Genomic DNA, 19,121 nt, shown 5'->3' with positions numbered 1-19,121 from the left:
CTACCAACAGTTTATGAACATTTCTCCCCCCATCCTTGTCAGAATTTATTATTTTTTGTGTTCTTGAAGATAGACATTCTAACTGAGGTGAGACAGAATCTCAATGTAGTTTTGATTTGCATTTCTTTGATGGCTAAATATGTTAAACATTTTTTCATTTTGAGAAGTGTCTAGTTCAATTCCCTATTAACTTAGTGGGGTTTTTTGGGTGGTTTTTTAGTTCTTTATGTAGTCTGGATATTAACCCTCTGTTGGAAGAGTAGCTGACAAATATTTTCTTTCAGTCTGTATGCTGTTTCTACTTTGTTGTTTCCTTTGCTGTGCAGAAGCTCTTTAATTTGATGTAATCCCATTTATTGATTCCATTTATTATTTCCTGAACTATTGGAGTTCTTTTCAGGAAGTCATCTCCTGTGTCTATGTCTTGAAGTGTTTCCCCATGTTTTCCAGCAGTTTCAAAGTTTCAGTTCTTCTACTTAGGTCTTTGATTCATTTTGAGTGGATTTTTATTCAGGGTGAGAGATAGGGCTCTAGTTTCAATCTTTTGCATACAGACAATCATTTCCCCAGCATCATTTGTTAAAAATGCTGCCTTTTCTCCAATTTATGTTTTTGACCCCTTTGGCTATAAGCAAATGGCTGTGTAGCTGTGTAGGTTTGTTTCTGTGTCCCCTGTTCTAGTCCATTAGTCCATGTCTGTTTTTATGCTAGTACTATGCTGTTTTTGTTACAATGGTTGTGTAGGATATTTTGAAATCAGGTATTGTGATACCTCCAGCATTGCTCTTTTTGCTCAGGATTGCTTTGGCAATTCTGGGTCTTTATAGTTCCCAGTTTGCTAATGTATGTGCTCTAAGAGAGGTCAGGGTCTAGGACAGGAAGAAGCCTGTGTAGCCTTCAGTGAGGCCATCCAGTCACTTGCTCTTGGAGGTGATGACTGTATGCACCACTACAGCACTTCTTTTTGGGGGTAGGTTTTTCTCTCCTGACTTTCCAGGAGCAGATGTCATCCTGAGAGACCATGATGAGCTCAGCTATCTATAGCATCTTTGGGGGAGCTGGCATCTTCATGCCTTGGCTTGGTCTTCCATAGGTGCTGTTGTGGATACTATGTGCTTCTTGGCTTCCCTGTGACTATCTGCTACCTTCTATTCTCAGCTACTTACTTTATCTGTGTCATTTCTGAAGCCTAAGCCCCAATCCCTTTCTGCTGGCCTCCAGAGAGATTTGGCATCACGTATGCTTTCCTAAGCATTTACTGCAGGCATAAGAGTTGACTACCTCTGATGGGGGCTTGGCTGAGGGGAGCTGCTGTCTGGGGGAAGCAGTTTGAATGCTAATTCTGCTGATGGCCAGACTTTTCTGAGGATTTGGCTATAGACTTTCTATCTGCCCATGGGGACTGATGAGGGGAGCTGCTACCCATCTGCCCTCTGCCTTCCCCACCCCTCTGGCCACCAGATCTCAAGCCCCCCACTGAATCCTCCCATAGAGACCCATAAAATTTTATCCAACTAATTATATCCCAGGCAAAGCCTTATATTTCATTTTGAGAGTGATAGCCGAATGTCCAGATACAAATGTGTTGTTGGAGTCAGGGAGATGGATACATTGGCTGGTGCTGCAGAGAGAGAGGACAGGAAGGGTTGGGGCAGTGACAGCCCAGGTTTCCCAGGACCATTTTCCTCTCTATTGGGAGGAGGCTCAGCCACGGTTTTAAACCCGGTGCACATTCCCAGTGTCCCCTTCAGAGAGGTGATGCTATTGTCAGCTTGGGTGTACCTGACTATACTGAGTGGGATGTATCATAGGATCAGGGTCTAGTTTTGCGAAAGATACAGTCTTGCTGGTTCACCCAAACCCAGTGTTCATGAGCTGTGCCTTACCGTGTTTTGAAGCTGTAAAAAAACACTGTGGCTTGTGTCACAGTCTGCAGATCTAGGGCGTGGCTGGGATATCGGGATTTAAAAACTTTAGTAAATCATTGTGCAGCCAACACCTTCAACCACTACCTGAACCCAGGCCATAAGAAATTGACTTATAAATATGAATGCTCAAAGTGAGAAACATAATTGTTAAGGACGTCGGCAATTCCTAGCACTCCAGGAAGAAGTTGCCATCCTAGGGAGAAGGGAGGTTTGTGAGGGTTCTGAACCCAGCTCTGGAGTCATGTGGGACTTGATTTATGTCTTAGTTCTGCTTTAAGCAACATGGCAGAGAACAAATTACTTAATCTTTCTAAGCCTGAATTTCATCATCCATAAAATGGGGATAGTAATAACTACGTGAAGGAGTTGTGAGGATTAAGGGAATTAATGTATGGGAAGGAGCTAGTAGAGTGTGCTTATGGTGATTAAAGTACTCATTAAAAGGTAGCAATTATTACCATCATAATAAAACCTTGTGTCTCAGTGCTCAGATGGCCTGATGCTCAGCTCTCCTCTATGGGATGGTGATAATAATGCTGACTACTAATGTACTTACTGTTTGCTGAGTACAACCCTAAGCCTTTATGTTTATTACCTATGTTAGCTGATGCACTGAGAGGTTAGGCAGCGTGCACAGCTACTGAAAAGCAGGGCCCTGATTTAAAGCCACTAGGGCTTGCCTTTAACAACCACACTCCATGGTAACAAATGGAACACAATACCTGGGTTGAGCTTAGGGCTGTCTCCCTTGGCCAGTGCTGGCCGAGACCTTGATGGAGGCTTTGTTCATAGCCATGTGCTCCTACATGGAGGATCTTGAAGAGGGAGTAGGGCTTTGTTACGGTATCATTCTGCTGAGCTACTGATTTGGTCACAGTCTTTGTTAGCTACGTTCTGGTCCTGAGGATGGCTCAAATCACCCTAATGAGACATGGCTGTATCCTGGCCTGGACACCACTGTTTATAGCATGGGCGTTTTCAATAATGGCTAAGTTCATCTACTTTATGCCCATCTTCAGGTAGGAAACTGACCTAGGAGACTTTTGACACTGATATTTCACATGCTAAATAATCATCTCTGAAGAGACAGTTTCTGATTGGATCCCTGTGCTGATTGACCACCTTGGAGTGTTTTAGGGCATCTCGAATGCTTACCACCTCCAGAATGCACTGAGAGACCAATCTTCGTATTGCCCATCCAGTTTATACACTTAAACATTTTAAAGGAAATTATCCTATAAACAGTATAATTATCTTCTTGGAGGAGGGTCTTTTACTTGACCTTGCTTCTATATATTGTGACAGACATGTGCAGACAGAAGCCCCATAAGCTCTGCAGAAAAATGGAGATAAAAGAGATCCCTGGAAGAAAGCTCCATGTAATCCACTTTCTCAGAATTACCTGTAGCCTTTCAGTGCACGTAGCCTAGTTCACATTATTGGCATAACTGGTTCTCTCAGGGCCAGGGGATGGTATCAGGAAGGTTCTCCATGCCAAGGCCAAACTCTGCCCTCAGATTCCTTCCCTGCCATTCAGCCATTTGTGGAAGGAGATAGATAAGGACAACAATATGGATAGAGGACCTTCTTTGAACTTGTACTGGAACAGGTTTAAAGGGTCCAGAAGGAGAACTGAGCACAGTCTTGCCCCTCCAAGCCCTGTGCCTTACTACTTCTCTATCAACATCCCACACTTGAATTGACTGTTGTATCTTCTAGCAACTTGACTGGAAATACCCTTCATGGTGATAGCAGGATGCCGGGGACCCTGCCTGGCAGAATGTGTGTCTGTGCCCAGACTCTTGCCTGGGGTTTTCCCTTTGCTTGACTTCTGACCTTGTATTGTTCTCTGTCTTGTCATTATTGTCTTCCTAGCTCTTCATTCCCAGCCTCATGAATCAGAATCACCTGCAGCCTTTGAGAGCTGAGGACAAAATCCCCATCTAAGGCCCACCTGCACATAGGACAAGGGAGGACCATACAGCTCCTTTGAGACCCATCATGTACTAGGCACCATGCTCACTTGCTCTTTACATAATTCTGTCCTCACTGAAAAGCTTTGGGCATAAATATGAGGTGGGATTGAAAAATATATCATGTATTTAAATTTTTAAAAATTACTACAGTAAAGACATATTTCCATTGATCCTCCTCAAACTACTCCTTTGCACTAGCTAGCCTCAAACACACTTAGCCCTTTGTTCTTGTCATTTTCTGAAGCAATTCTGGAAGTCTTCTTTTGTGAGTGTCTTTAGATGCACTGTTGTGGCTGTTTTTGATATCCTGAGTCAATACAGACATTTACCTTTTGTGGTCATCTTGTCTTTGGGGAAGAACCAGAAGTTGCACAGTGCAAGATCCAGTGAATGAGATGGATGAGCCTGCCTTTAATTGCAGAGCAACATTCACTATATTTTTGATCACACCTTATAAAGACACTCAGAAAAGAGACCTTCTAAAACAACTTCAGAAAGTGGCAAGAATGATGGGATAAATGTGATTGAAGAGAGGGAGAGTATTTTGAGGGGGATTAATAGCAATGTCTTTATAATAAAATTTAAAAATTTTAACATTCACTGTATTTTTGATCACTCCTTGTATATGCTATTTCCATTATAGATAAGAAAACCAAGATCCATTATAGATGAGAAAAGCGCTTGTCCAAGGCAAACATTTTTTTTTAATAGAGCTTGGATTCAAGTCCAGGATTTTGGGCTCCAAATCTAACATTCTTTCCCCTAATACTGCATTGTCTCTGCTTTCTGGCTACTGATGTCAGGCATTAAATAATCCTTAATTCATGTCTTCAGGACTCCTTCTGCCCTTGTCCCATCTACCAAGGGTAGTGCCGTTGACTCTCCACTCTTGTTAGCATCCCTTTCTCCTTGTGGCACAAGAAGAAGGGATCTGGCAATGAAAGCATAAGGAAGCTTGCTGTCCAGTACCACTGGGGACCCAGGCTTGGGCATCCATAGGGCCAGAATATAATGTACTGGGAAAGAACCAGGAAATGCCCACTCCAAGTCAGCATGGTTCCCTGTCTGCCTAATTTAACTTTGTAGGAAACCCCTAAAATACCTAGGAGCAAATGATGGCAAATTAGGAGTTGAAGTGACAATTGGAAGTGTGATCAATCAGGTGACCCTTTGACGCTGGCTGTGAAGTAGGCCGCAGATTACCATTTATCCGAGTAAGCACCAGGCCTCATGGTGGCAGCTTGTGCAGCAGAAAGAAGGGTGCTCTACCATTCCTGTCCAAGAGTACTTAGATCATTGGAACCTGGGGACATTTTTGTGCTCTGTGATTGTTGTGTGCCTGTGTGTGTGTTCATCAAGGCATGTTGAATGGGCATGCTGATTTTGGGCCCACACCCTGTATTTTTTGTGAAAAAGCTGGTATAGCACAAATAGCAGGGAGCAGAGATCACATGCATGGAGTTGGGTTCTGGCTTTACCACGAGCAAGCTGTGTGGCCTTGGATAAATACTGGGTTCTCTCTGGGCTCTTGTGAGGGGAACACAGTATGATGTGGTTAAGACTCAGTCTGCATCTTCAGGTCTTTTCTCTGATGATGAGAAAAGCTCTCTCTGGCTCACTCAAGAGAAAATCAACATCTTGATACCTCTGGCTGGCCGCCAGAGTAGTCAGAGGATGCTTGTAACTGTCCTTGCCTAGCTGTTGCCCACATGGCTGTGGTTTATGAGGCACCCTTCCATAGCCAGTGGTCTGCTTTGTTTCCTAACTTGCAAAATAAGGGGGAAAATGTACCAAATAGGGGTATTTTTAAAGGTCTTGAGAGCTCCTTGGAGGGTTAGGGGAAAATTTGATGTCACTGCTGACCGAGAAAGGCTTGGGCCAAGTGTGACCTCAATACCACTCGGCCTTGTTGATGCCCTTTATTCTTTTTTTAGGCCTTTCTCAGTGCTCAAGCTGTTCTGCTCTCTTTCTAGGGCACCTCATTAAGGCAGGGCAAGATCCTTTACTTCTGATCTGTCTACCTCTTCATTGCCTAGACCAGGGTTTGGCAAACTACAGCCCTTGGGCTGAATTCAGCCTGCTGTCCTGTTTTGTAAATAAAGTTTTATGGAAGCACAGCTGTGTTCATTCATTTCTATAGCTGCCATACAGTATGGACTGTGTTTGCAAAACCTACAATACTTGCCATCTGTCCCCTTACAGAAAGAGTTTGTCTACCCTGACCTGGACCACTGCAGCTGCCTCTTGTTCTCCCCTAGATCATTTTTCATACCATCTGCAGCAATGTCCAGTGCTCCAAAACCCAAACTCCTTGTGTCACTCTGCAGCGTTACTGCTCATCCAGTCCTATAGCACAGCACTTATAGGTGACATTCAAGACCATTTGCAAGACTTCCCTTCCAGTCTTCCTTTCACACTTCCCCAGGTGTCTCAATGTGTCTTGGCTACCCTGAGAATCCTTGATCGGTCCCCAAACAGTCTGGGCCCATCTTGGCCCCAGGATCTGCTTTCCTCAACAGATTCACTCTGCCCACTACATTTTCTCCCTTCTTGCTTGGCAAAATCAGTCACCCTTTCAAAGCCTACTGTTTAAAAGTTGCCCCCCTAAAGATCCCCAAGGTTCCTTCTCTAATATTTTATTCTAGATGAACGGACCAGGGCAGAAGCAGACAGAGTAGGTGAGACTTCCAGGAACTTGGATGTGTGAAGTCCTCCAGGTGAGAAGAAGGAAGAATCAGGCAGGTCTCAAAAGGGTGGTGTGACCTAGTAATGGAAGTGCCCTTGGGGACAAAAAAGGAAGAAAATTGAGGTCCTTGAAGGGACTCTCTTATTGATCCTCTGCTTACCTGTGAATGATTCTATATGCACAGCCTCCTGCCCACTTCCTTCTTTTTTTTCCATTTAGTTCATCGGTACATTTTAGGTATACAATACAGTTACATTCATCATTGGGATCTTGTACCTTTACATGATGTATCTTGGTTCTTATTTTTTTCCCCCATTCCCCTCCCTTCCCTTCACACCCTCTACCCTTCCTATTTACAAAGACTTTGTTTCCATGTTTTTTCTTTTCTCATATTTTTTTATTTTCCCTTATTTCCTTTCCCCTACCCCTCCCACTTCCCCTACTCCTTTAGACATTTTCTTCCTATTTCACAATATCAATTATACATTTTGATTCTTATTTACACTTTTAGTTTTTCACACTAGAGAAACTATTCGGTATTTACACGTGTGTTCTATTTATTTCACTTAAGAGTATAGCCTCAATGTGCATCCACTTAGCTACAAATGTCTCCAGTTTCTCATTCCTTATGGCTGAGTAGTACTTCGGTTTATAAAAAAAACCCACATCTTCTTTATCCAGTCTCCAGTTGATGGGCACTTGGGCTGTTTCCAAGTTTTAGCTATTATAAACTGTGCTGCTATAAACATGGATGTGCATATATCACTGTGGTATGATTCTTTTAATTCTTTTGGGAAGATACCTAATAGAGGGGTAGCAGGGTCAAATGGGACTTCCAGTCCTAGTTGTTTGATTTCCACAGTGGTTGCACCAGTCTGCACTCCCACCAACAATGAAGAAGGGTTCCTTTCTCCCCACAGCCCTGCCAGCATTTGTTATTGGTTGATAGCAGCCATTCTTTCTGGAGTGAGGTGGAATCTCAGTGTTGTTTTCATCTGCATCTTTCAAATGACCAGTGATGTTGAACATTTTTTCATATATTTATTTGCTGCTTTTACTTCTTTGCCTGAGAAATGTCTGTTCATTTCAGATGCCCATTTTTCAGTTGAGTCTTTATATTTGGGAGTTCTTTATATGTTCTTTTTTAGTTCTTTATATATATATATTTTTAGTTCTTTTTATTTATTTATTTTTTTAGTTCTTTATATTTCTTTGACCTTTGTCTAAGGAACAGCTGGTAAAAATTTTTTCCCACATTGTAGGTTGTCTCTTAGCTCTGTTGGTGGTTTCTCTTGCAGTGCAGAGCTTTTTAATAAGATGAGAGCCCAGTTGTTGATTCTTTGTGCTAGTTTCCAAGCTATTGAGGATTTGTTCATAAAGTCCTTTCCTATGCCAATGTCTTCAAGAGTTCTACCTAACCTATCTTTTAGCAAGTTTAGTGTTTCTGATTTAATATTTAGATCTTTAATTCACTTCGATTTTAGTTTAGTGCATGGTGAAAGATAGGAGTCTAGTTTTAATCTTTGGCAAGTTGAAATCCAGTTTTTCCAACATCATTTATTAAAGAGGCTATCTTTTCTTTAGTAAGGATGGTTGGCTCTTTTGTCAAAGATGAGGTAGCTGAGTATGTCTGGAGTTGTTTCTGCATCTTCTAATCTATTCCACTGATCCTACAGTCTGTTTCTTTGCCAGTGCCTTGTTATTTTATCACAGTGGCTTTGTAGTACAGTTTCAAGTTGAGGCTTGTGATATCCCCTACCATGACCCTGTTACCTAGAATTACTTTTCCTATTCTAGGTCTCTTCTGGTTCCAGATAAACTTTTGAATTGTTTTCTTTAATTCTGTGAAATATGCTGTTGGGATTTTAATCAGGATTGCATTGAATCTGTAGAGCAGTTTTGGAAGTATGGCCATTTTCACTATGTTTGTTCTTCCTACCCAGCAAAGGGGATGTGTCTCCATTTTCTTATATCCTCTTCGATCTCTTTTTTCAGAGTGCTGTAGTTCTCAATGTAGAGGTTTTTGCTTCCTTTGTTAGATTGATTCCTAGATATTTCATCTTTTTGGGTGCTATTGTGAAAGGGATTGTTTCCCTAATTTCTCTCTCAGTGAGTCTGTTATTTGTGTATAAGAAGGCTATTGATTTTTGAGTGTTGACCTTGTATCCAGCTACTCTACTGAATCTGTCAATTAGGTCTAGAAGTCTTTTGGTAGAGTTTTTAGGGTCTTCTATGTAGAATATCATATCTTCAGCAAATAATGACAGTTTCACTTCTTCCTTTCCTATCTTCTTTCCTTTTATTCCTTTCTCTGTCTGCTTCCTTCTTTGAAGGACTCAGTCCTGCATCTAGCTCAAGGTTGCATCCTTATGTGTGTCCCCTTTATGCCTCCTTCCTTCTTCCCCAGAATTTAACCACAGGAACCACTGTCCCTCTCCTTTCCAGCTCTTTCCCTTCACCCTAATCTTGGGCCCTCCTGTACTAAACAACCCTAACAACACAAGCCTCCCAGCTTTTCTCAGGCCTTTCCTGTCAGCAGCCATCCTCTTCCTTCCCCTCGTTGCTCACACTCTTCAGAAAACAGCTCCCCTGCAATTCTTGCAGTCTTTGTCTCTCTGTGTCTATGTCCCAGCCCTGGAATGGCTGCAGGACCTTCTGGGCCTTTGTGACTAAGTTGTAAGACCCACAGGCTTTGGAATCAAAGGACCAGGTTCTAAGCACCTGCCATTTATCACCCGTGTATGTTGGGGGAGAACAAATCACTGTAAGCTTCCACTTGATGATATGCAAAATGGGGAAAATAATATAGTAACTGCCTCCTAGGTAGTTGCAAGGGGTAAGAAGCATAATGCATGAGCAGCCTGGGCATGTACCTGTGCATAGTGGGTTTCCAGTTTGTGCTGTTGTGTCAGCAACATCAACAATGATGATTAACATGCGGCACCACGTTTCTTATTCCACTGCTCAGCAGGGCTTCTGAGAAATCGCTTGCTTGAGGACAAGCAGAGTACCCTTTGGGTTACTATAGAGAAAACTGAAATTAGCTCCAGGATTTTCACTCTGTCCCTGCAAGACCTAGTGCATCAGAGAGCACTGCCCAGGCCCCATGCAGGCTGTGGGATTCCCCTCACCCTGTGCTGGGCAGCCAACCCCAGAACTCTCCTGGGAGCCCTTCACTGACCTCTTTTGCTTCAAGATGCTAAGTGTGCAAGGCAGGAGCCTGTGATGTCATTGCCCTGTGGGATCTGACCGTGGCTGAAGGAACACTCAGAGGCCAGGCTCCCAGACCAGGTTGGGGCTCCTCCCACTGCTTGTCAACTTCCAGCTGGAAATTATCTGTCTTGACCTCCCCTGGTCTGGAGGCTGAGTGTGCACCAGGAGCCCCTTCTTTTACGGACAGGTTTTAAAGCTGGGATTCGACCAGAACAGCTGGGATCAGGGATTTCCCATCGTTGCAGGGAGGGCAATGGCAGGAAGATCTTATTAACACCTGTCCACAAAGGGGAAAAATAATATTTCAGCTTGTTCCCTTTGTGTGTTCAAGCGGCGATAAGGTGCCACCAAAGTGCCAGTCTGAGTTGTGTTCAAATGAAGGATTATTCTGATAAGATAGAGAGAAGAGATGTTCTGGGAGGGGTTGATCTGGGAGGGGGCCATGATGGTTTAAGGTTATTAAACAGGAAATGCCTGGCTGCAGCAGATCAAGGGGAAATTACACATTCTGTCACATTTGCTTATTGAATCCCAGTTCTATTCAAGCTCAGAAGGGGGAAAAATAATGCCACCCCCATCAACCTCCTTGTAGCTCTTATTAGATTTCACAACTTTTCAATATTAAAATGCTAGTGCCGGTGGCAAAATTCCTTGTCAGTTTTTAATATCAGTCAGGGATTGTGGTATTATGTTTAAGAGAGCTGGAGCTGGGAGGGGGAGGGGATGCAGACAGCATGCAGAATCCCCTATATCTAAAGCTTCAGCGGTCTTTGCTTTTCAGAGCCTGTGCCCTCACAAAAAGTGACTGACCACAGGCCATTTTGAGCTTCATGGAAGGAGCCACTATACTCCCATACTCATGTTTAATTTACTCCAAAACCGTTGCCCCAAACATGTAGGGAGGATCCTTCTTTGCCTCTTTGGTGTCTGGAATTTGTTGGCTTCCTTGGGGTTTCTTGGCTTGTAGATGTGTCACTCTCTACTTCTGTCTTCTCCCTTTATGTCACTTCTCAAAGGGACAACACTCCTACTCGAGTAAGGGCCCATCTTCCTCCAGTAGGACCTTGTGCTAACTAATTGCTATGACCTGTGTCTAAATAAGGTCATATTGTTAGGACTTCAAGGTGTATTTTTAGGGGACACAATTCAATTCATAACAGGTGCCTTAGTTTGAATTATCCCCTACAGCAACCTTACTATTTTGGTGTAAGGAGTGGATTTGGGAGGTGATCTGGTTTGGCCAGGGAGAGTGGAGTGGGTAGCAGCAAGAGTGCATTGATGAATAGGTGAGACTTGTGGGTGCCTGGGCTCCATTCCTCTGGTACCCCTGAGGGGCAAAGAGAACTTGCCTCCATATACCAGCTGACCCAGGTAACCGTGACTGCAGAAAGTGAAAGCACCAGTCAGAGGGACTACTATAGCTTCTTCTGACACTCTGCAGTCAAGGATTGGGAACAGGGATGAAGAGTGGGAGTTGTGATTGGACCCCCAGCCTGGAAGAACCAGGGCATCTGTTAGGAGATGGGGCAAAAGCTCAGCCACAAGGGTCATGCCTAGTAAATGATGGGGCAGCAGTCTGCTCACAGTGACCAAGGAAAGGCTCTACTGGCAGCTGAACAAATGGTCTGTATTAGTCACTTTGAAGTTATTGGGACAAAATACCTGACACCTACAACTTAAAGAAGGAGAGGTTTACCTTGGTTCAGGATATCAGGGGATTCAGTCCATGCTCAGCTGGCTCCAAGGCAGGAACAGCATGGTGGAAGGGTATGGTGGAGGAAAGCTGCTCCCCCCACCCCAGGCATGAAGCAGAGAGAGAAGGGAAGGGCCAGGGACAAGAGTACCTTCCAGTCCCACTTCCAGTGACCTGCCTCTTTTGACAAGGTCCCACACCCTAATAGCACTTTCAGCTCTAAACTCATCAGCAGAACAATGCACTGATGAGTACAGCACCGTCAGGATCCAATCACCTTCCCCAAGCTTACCTTTGAACATGTGAGAATTTTGGGAGCATTTAAAATCTAAACTATAACATGGTCCCATCAGGCTTCTATGCTTAACTCTCTAACCTGCTCTGCTCCTTTGCTCTTCAGATGCAGCAGAGGCTGCTGGTGCATTCACGGCCCATATCCTTCTACTTGCTCAGCTCCTTTTGGGGCAGCTGAAAGTGCCACTGTTCAGGTACCCTAAGTGACCCTTACTGGAGGGACAAAACACACATTGCCTTGCCATCAGTGATACGATTCCAAGGCGCATTCCCATGGGCTCTCAGGCGTTCTGGGGGAAGGTGTTCACTACCTCCCAGGTTGGCTGTGACAATACAGTTAGATAAAGCCCCTTTTCAAGAGGGGGGTCTTTTCTAGCTTGTTCCTGTCAAGCAGTTTTGTGAAGTTGATAATGGAAAAGCAAATGGACCTAATTTGGAAGAGGGCTGTGGCAGGTGAGTGATCAGCTGTCACATCTATATGGAGCATCCGAGTAGCTGAGGCAGAGAGAGGGGGAGGTAGGCTGGGGTGATCTGGTTCGGAGCTGGGGGAGGAGGCGCTGCCCGCCAGCTGGCAGGTGGCCTGTCTGTTAATGCTGAGATTGCCTGCCTTGCTAGACACTCCTTTCTGCCTGCCACCTCTGCCCCCGGGGAGGGCTCCAAGGGCCTCCCCAACTTCTCTCAGGCACATATACACACAACACATCCATCATCCCTTTCTCTCTATGCCAGGAAAAGCTGCAGCCTCCCCTTCAGAGCAATTGCTGTGTGCTCAACTCTGAGCTGGAAGTTTTGGGCTGGAGTGGGGGAGATGACTAAGGGAGGATCTCTGGGACTGGGATCTAGGGATGTGGCACAGGGGCAAGCAGGGATGGTCCAGCCCTGAGCCTGGGTCTCCTTCCTGAGAAATGGGGAGAACCTTGCAGACACTAGTCAGCTTTGACCTCATTGTTTCATGCAGGCCCACTATTTTTCAGTGCCAATAGAGGCTCATCCATCTAAATTAGTTCAAATAGACGGAAATGATTTATACCATGTCTCTTTCTGATGCATAAATTTACCTTTAGGATCAACCTGAAAAACTGCTTGGGAAACAGATGAGAGACATTGGCTTTCCCAGTTTGTTTCTGGACAGACTGCTCACATTTGAGTTGGGCCGAGGGAAGGGATGAACAGAGTCTCTCTCTTGGTGCCATGTCAGGAAGCTCCTGCATGGAGCCTGACTCTACAGACCTCCTTCACAGGACTATCTGACCTGCTAGGGACAGGCAAGTCACTGGTTGCTTTGTATGATGGTTATTTCTTTTTCTCCTTTTGCAATATTTGGGATAAAACCGTGGAGCACTCTACCCCTGAGCTACATCCCCAACCCTTTAAAACGATGTTTTGAGACAGTCTTGCTAAGTTGCCCTTGCTGGCCTTGAACTTTTGATCCTCCTGTTTCAGCTTCCTGAGTAGGTGGGATTACAGGTGTGCGGTACTGTATCTGGCTGTGATGGTGATTGACTCATGTGTCTGACTCCCACTAGTGGAGAGTTTCTCTACGGCTGGACCTTGATCATCTGTACATCCCAGGGACTCTGCACATGCTGGCTCTACTGTTTATTCAGTGAGTGTAACCCTGGCTCCCAGCCCTGGAGGCCCCATGGAGAGAACCAAGGTAAAGGGGTGGAGGTGGGGAAGCCAGGTTAAAAGCTGAGCAGCTTTCTCCCAGGAGCAGTCTTATAAGTCTGTTCTCATTAGCAAGAGGCCCTGGAGGAGGGGATGGGAGTGAGTGGGTGGTGTGTTGGAGTGGCGTGCCAGGGAAAACTCTGCTATTAACCTGTCAGCATCCCTCCGCACTGTGATGCACTGCCTCTGTGTCTGGGCAGGCTGCATTTGCAAGTGCTGGCTTTTTGGCATCTATAGAAATCCCAATTCTGGATCCCAGGGCTCTGCAAGCCTGCACAGTGCCCAGTCCAGAAAGTCACTGTCTCCTTGTCATTCCTATTTTCAGGTATACGGGCTCGCTTATGGCTCTTTGCATAAGGGATGAAGGAAGAGCTGAAAAGTTGTGTTTAGCTTTGGCAGCAGGATGTCCTCATTCTGAGGACCCTATCAGAGTCACTGCTGGAAGCCTCAGCTGCAGGTGGCATTTGACTCCTTGTCTTTGGGCCAAAGGACCTCTCTGCCAGACAGGTAAGAATTTTTTTTTTTTTAAAAAAGAGGGACTTTCCATCCCTATGTGTTGCAACTATTGTCATGGACTTGACATTCAGGACCTTGTAGGATGAGGTCTCCAATAGGGCAGCCTCTCTGTGGAGCCAACTCCTGTCCCTACAGCCAGCTCTCATGTGTGTCCCTTGCCAGCACCAGGCAATCAGAGTTACAGGCAGATTAGCATCTGCTGCGGCTCTCAGGGGACCAAGACCCACGCTGGTGCCAACTTACAGCACCCACACCAGCCATCTAGGTAAAAGTGCTTGCTTTTCTCTCCCTAGTGTCCAATTTCCTACTTAAATGCGCATACCAGTAGGATGATGAAACATATTTCATTTGTTGAAAGCCATATAAAACTAGTTTTGACCTAGAGACAATAAAGAAACATAAAAATGAGCAAGAGGAAGAGGCAGAGAAATGGAGGCACAGGGAGTCTCAAGTGGGACACATCTTAAGTGCCCTGCTTGAGCCTGTGCTTTGAAACTGACATCATTAGTGTCATCGCTGTTATAGTCTTACCCTTGCAGTATAGTGAACCTCATGCCTCCCATTCCTCCATGAAGATCTTTGCTAACTGAAAACACAGGTCTCAGTAGGTTCCCTTGGGGTCCAGGTCTACGTGTGGTCTCTGATTGGCTGGTGCGGCAGCTGCTGGACAGGAGAGGGAAATGGAGTGCAGATGGTGTGCAAACCCCACTGGGTCCTGTGAAAGAAATCCACGGCTGTGGAAGCTGGGGCTTCTTGCTAAGTACCCTTGACTTTGCATAATCCTTTCCCAGGCTCCACCTGCCCTCACCTAGGTCCTCTGAGCAGTAGAATGAGCTATTCACAAAATGCTTTGCAAATGTTTTTGTTTTGCAAACAGCTTTGCTTACCAGCCTTTTGGAACAGCATTTTTATTACCAAGAGTACACAGGCAGATTGTTCCTGCTGGGACCTGAAAGGCACAGAGAAGTCAGAAAGAAGGGTCCCTGCAAAAGACCTGGGCCCTGAACTTGCTCTGCTGTAGCACTGATGTTAAAGTCACACAAGAGCCAAATTCGAATCCATAGCCTACCCTCACTTTTAATAGAGCATTAAGTTGCTATATTATTGAACCTCTTAGTTTTTCTTTCTGTTAAAAAACATGAAAATAATAAAAATAATAGATTGTTATAAAAATTAAATGAGATTAATGTTTGTAAAAATGCTTAGCACATGGAAAGTTCTCAATAAAGTGTTGTTTTTTTATAAATTAAAAATATTTTTAAAAATTTTGAGATGAGGTCTCACTCTAAATTGCTGAGGCTGGGTTCAAACTGGGGATCCTTTGGCCTCAGCCTCCCAGAGTGCTGGGATTACAGGTATGCACCATCACATTTGGGTTGAAATGCTAACTCTTTTTATTACTTCCTTACTAGGGCAAATTTAAGCAAGTCCTTGTGTCTCTGCTGCCCATGAAATGGAGCTATCAAGACCTGCCACATACGTTATTTGTAGTAAATGAACTAATGAGGTGAGATAGTGTTTGAAATGAAATAACTGTCAAAATATGTGAATATCTAGAATATCTTCTTTCTGCATGTGAATGGTGCAGCTTAATTGAAAGAATTGGAATTATCTAGTATGTGAAATATTGGAATGAAATAGAAATGTATCATTTGATTTGGACTCCTAAAATATTTCCTGTACAAACTTAATTCTGTCAACATAACTTCAATTTTTAATTATGAGATAAAATAAGGGGAAATAATATGAAACAGTATTAAAAGAAATAAAATATCTGTCTTCAAATTAAGTTCCTTTTTATCTGCTCCTTCTGGACTATTAATTACCACTTTAACCTCATCTTGGTCTCCCTACTCCAATGCAAGGAGAATACTTAACTTTCTTTGGTGGTTCAAGTGTCAAAAATGCCCTTAGCTTGGTATATAGTTTTTCAGAAAACCGCTTACAACTCTTCTCCTGTGGATCTATCTAATAACCCTACTTATGATGTATTGGAGGCAAAGAGCTAAGTATTTGATCACTTCTCTAATTAGTTCTAGAGGATAATAACAGCTCTTTCACAAAAATAAATCATTTTTCAAATTCTTTTCTCCAAATTTTGTTTCTAGAATACCTTGCCTATCCCTCTTTCTCTCTAGTTAACTTTCTCATTTGGAGTGGTGTAGAACTTAATAGAATAACAGTAGCTGCTAATGTCTTTTGGGCACTTATCAGTAGTTACTTTTCTAAGCGATTTACGTTTTCCATCTTATTTAATTCTTTAAAAAAAAACCCCTGTGAGGCAGTTGTTATTACTCCCTTTGTAAGAATGAGGAAGATGCTGATATTCAGAGAGTTTAAGTAGCTTGCTCATGGTTCTTATAGAGATAAACATGAGCAGTGTCACTAAGAACCTGTCTGAAACCATGAGGTGACAGTGCTGGGCACACACAAAGTATGTTTCAGCCAGATGGCAAGCAGACTAGAATTTAGAAACAGTAAATAATGTGTCTAAGATCCCATAGCTGAGAAGTGGTGACACAGCCCTGCCCAGCTCTGCCTCCTGAAGGTCAAGGGCCATGAGAGATACCTGGATTGGAACCTGGGCTTTCCCAGCCCAAAATCTTGTCCCTGGCTCTATTCTAAATTCTTCTGATTGCTCTCACTTTTATTGTAAACAGAAAAATCTTTCCAAGGAGGAGTCTTTGAGCTCATGCCAATGTTTCCCCTAGCCATTCTTCTCTTTACTGACATGCCATTTACATTAATGGAAATTGTAGAACATCGTAGTTATACTAATTATGTACATGGTTTTATACTAATTATAAAAAACTTTGATTAAAAAGTTTATTTTAGAACCATATGAAAGGAACCAACTTTTGCTTCAGAATATTTTATGTATGAATATAATACAGAATAGTTTGAAACAGTTATTGCATGCACATTAATTAAAAGATTTTTATTTTCCTCAAACAGAAGAAACCAGTTCTGCTTGGCTTCGGCAAAAGGAGAATTTTTTGGTGGGAAACTAGGGAATTTTATTTTATTCATTTTTTTATTTTTGTTTTTTTTGGTACCAGGGATCGAACTCAGGTCCTTGCGCTTGTAAGGCAGGTGGTGGAACCACTGAGCTAAATCCCCAGCCCAGCTAGGGAATTTTATGAACTCAAAGAATTGTAAAACAACCAAGTCTAGGAAAAGGCAAGAAACTGGAGCAAGTTTGGAAACACTCCAATATAGAATGTGGGCCTTGTCTCCAAACCTGTCACTGGGCAGCTTGGTTCTTGAATTTCCCAGCTTGGGGTCTTCTGACCACCCATAATATAAATCATCAGTTGGAAGAAAATGCAAGTGGTCCGTATTTACTCAGGGGTCTACAAATGGATCAGTCTGCTAAGGGTAGGGTTAGGGTTAAATGATCACATTTTAGGTTGCTCCCAAAGAAGGGAGAATCCTTGTTAGTGGGTTTTACCCACTGTGAGTTCCTTACATTGCTTTTGTGATGAATTGCATGGCCCAGGATAGTCAACCTATTAGAGAACTTCTTCTGGGAAGAAGCAATGGTTATAGAAGCTCTCTGGAGTCCTAGATAGTTGTTTTACTGGATATCATCTATCTCCCTTATCCATCCCCATTGTAAGGAGATGTCAATAGTCAAAAAATGCAAATTGGAGAGCAAATAGAAGTGGTTACTGAATGTCCCCCAGATCTCTTCCAGTGGCATCATAACAAGCCAGATGAGTCAGGGGCTCTCCTTCCCTCTCCAGCAGGACACCTGTGCACAATCAACTTCCTCAGTTTTTCCATTGTTCAGACACCAGGCAGGGAGCCAGCCTTCCTCAGCCTTCCTAGTGATGCTAAATATCTAGTACTCAGCTCAGTATTTGATAGCCAAACTCAGACAGTTTTTAATGTCACTTTCAAAGCTACTGTACAGCATTTGATACTAACCAAGCTATCTATATCCTGGCATTATTTCTTTTTTTTTTCTCAAATTCTTTTATTGGTACATTTTAGGTATACGACACATTTACATTTCTCATTGGGAACTTGTACCTTTACATGATGCATCTTGGTTCTTATTTTTTCCCCATTCCTAGCCCCCCCTTCACCCCCTCCACCCTTCCTTATTTACAAAGACTTTATTTCCAATTTTTCCATTTTCATCATTTTTCCTTTCCCTTCTTTCCTTTCCCCTGCCCCTCCCACTACCCCTACCCCTTTGGACTTTTTCTTCCTATTTTACATTCTCGATTATTAATTCTAATCATTGGTATATTTTAGGTATACAATATAATGACATTCATCATTGGAAATTTGCACCTTTACATAATTTATCATGGTTCTTGTTTTTTGCCCTTCCCCTGCCCTCCCTTCAACCCCTCCATTCCTCCCTATTTACAAAGATTTTGTTTCCATTTTTCCATTTTCTCATATTAATTCCATTCCCTTCTTTCCTTTCCCCTACCCCTCCCACTTCCCCTTCCCCTTTGCCCCTTTTCTTCCTATTTCACATGACCTATTATACATTTAGTCCTTATTTACACTTTCAGTTTCTCACACCAGAGAAACTATTCGGTATTTACACATGTATGTCCTATTTATTTCACTTAAGAGTATTGCCTCAATGTGCATCCACTTAGCTATAAATGTCTCTAATTTCTCATTTTTTATGGCCGAGTAGTACTCCGTTTTACAAAACCCCCACATTTTCTTGATCCAGTCTCCAGTTGATGGGCATTTGGGCTGTTTCCAAGTTTTAGCTATTACAAATTGTGCTGCTATGAACATGGGTGCAAATATATCACTGTGGTATGATTCTTTTAATTCTTTGGGGAAGACACCCAGCAGGGGAATAGCTGGATCAAATGGGACTTCGAGTCCTAGTTCTTTGAGGTATCTCCATACTGATTTCCACAGTGCTTGTACCAATCTACACTCCCACCAGCACTGGAGCAGGGTTTCTCTTTCCCCACATCCCCACTAGCATTTGTTATTGGTTGATTTCATAATAGCAGCCATTCTTTCCGGGGTGAGGTCGAATCTCAGCATTTTTTTTTTTTGCACCCTCAAATGACCAGTGTTGTTGAGCATTTTTTCATGTATTTATTTACTATTTCTACTTCTTTGTCTGAGAAATGTCTGTTCATTTCAGATGCCCATTTTCG

At 43.2% G+C, this 19,121-nt stretch overlaps 1 long non-coding RNA gene across 2 annotated transcripts in view; it reads left to right on the top strand.

Moving 5' to 3' along the window:
* Nucleotides 1-17,773, top strand: part of LOC110344250 (uncharacterized) — a 164,135-nt gene extending 146,362 nt beyond the window's left edge. For both annotated transcript variants that reach the window (XR_015448686.1, XR_015448687.1), the window contains exons 3-5: nucleotides 13,317-13,447; nucleotides 13,784-13,965; nucleotides 15,387-17,773. This is a non-coding gene — a long non-coding RNA (uncharacterized LOC110344250). The remainder of the gene's footprint in view (nucleotides 1-13,316; nucleotides 13,448-13,783; nucleotides 13,966-15,386) is intronic.
* The last annotated feature ends 1,348 nt before the right edge of the window (nucleotides 17,774-19,121 follow it).

This window comes from Heterocephalus glaber, unplaced genomic scaffold, assembly GCF_053883595.1.
Source record: "Heterocephalus glaber isolate CG9 unplaced genomic scaffold, H.glaber_assembly_v1.0 deba00000546, whole genome shotgun sequence".
Lineage (NCBI taxonomy): Eukaryota > Metazoa > Chordata > Mammalia > Rodentia > Bathyergidae > Heterocephalus > Heterocephalus glaber.
Note: the sequence above shows the minus strand (reverse complement) of the source record. Positions and strands in the feature narration are given on the sequence as shown.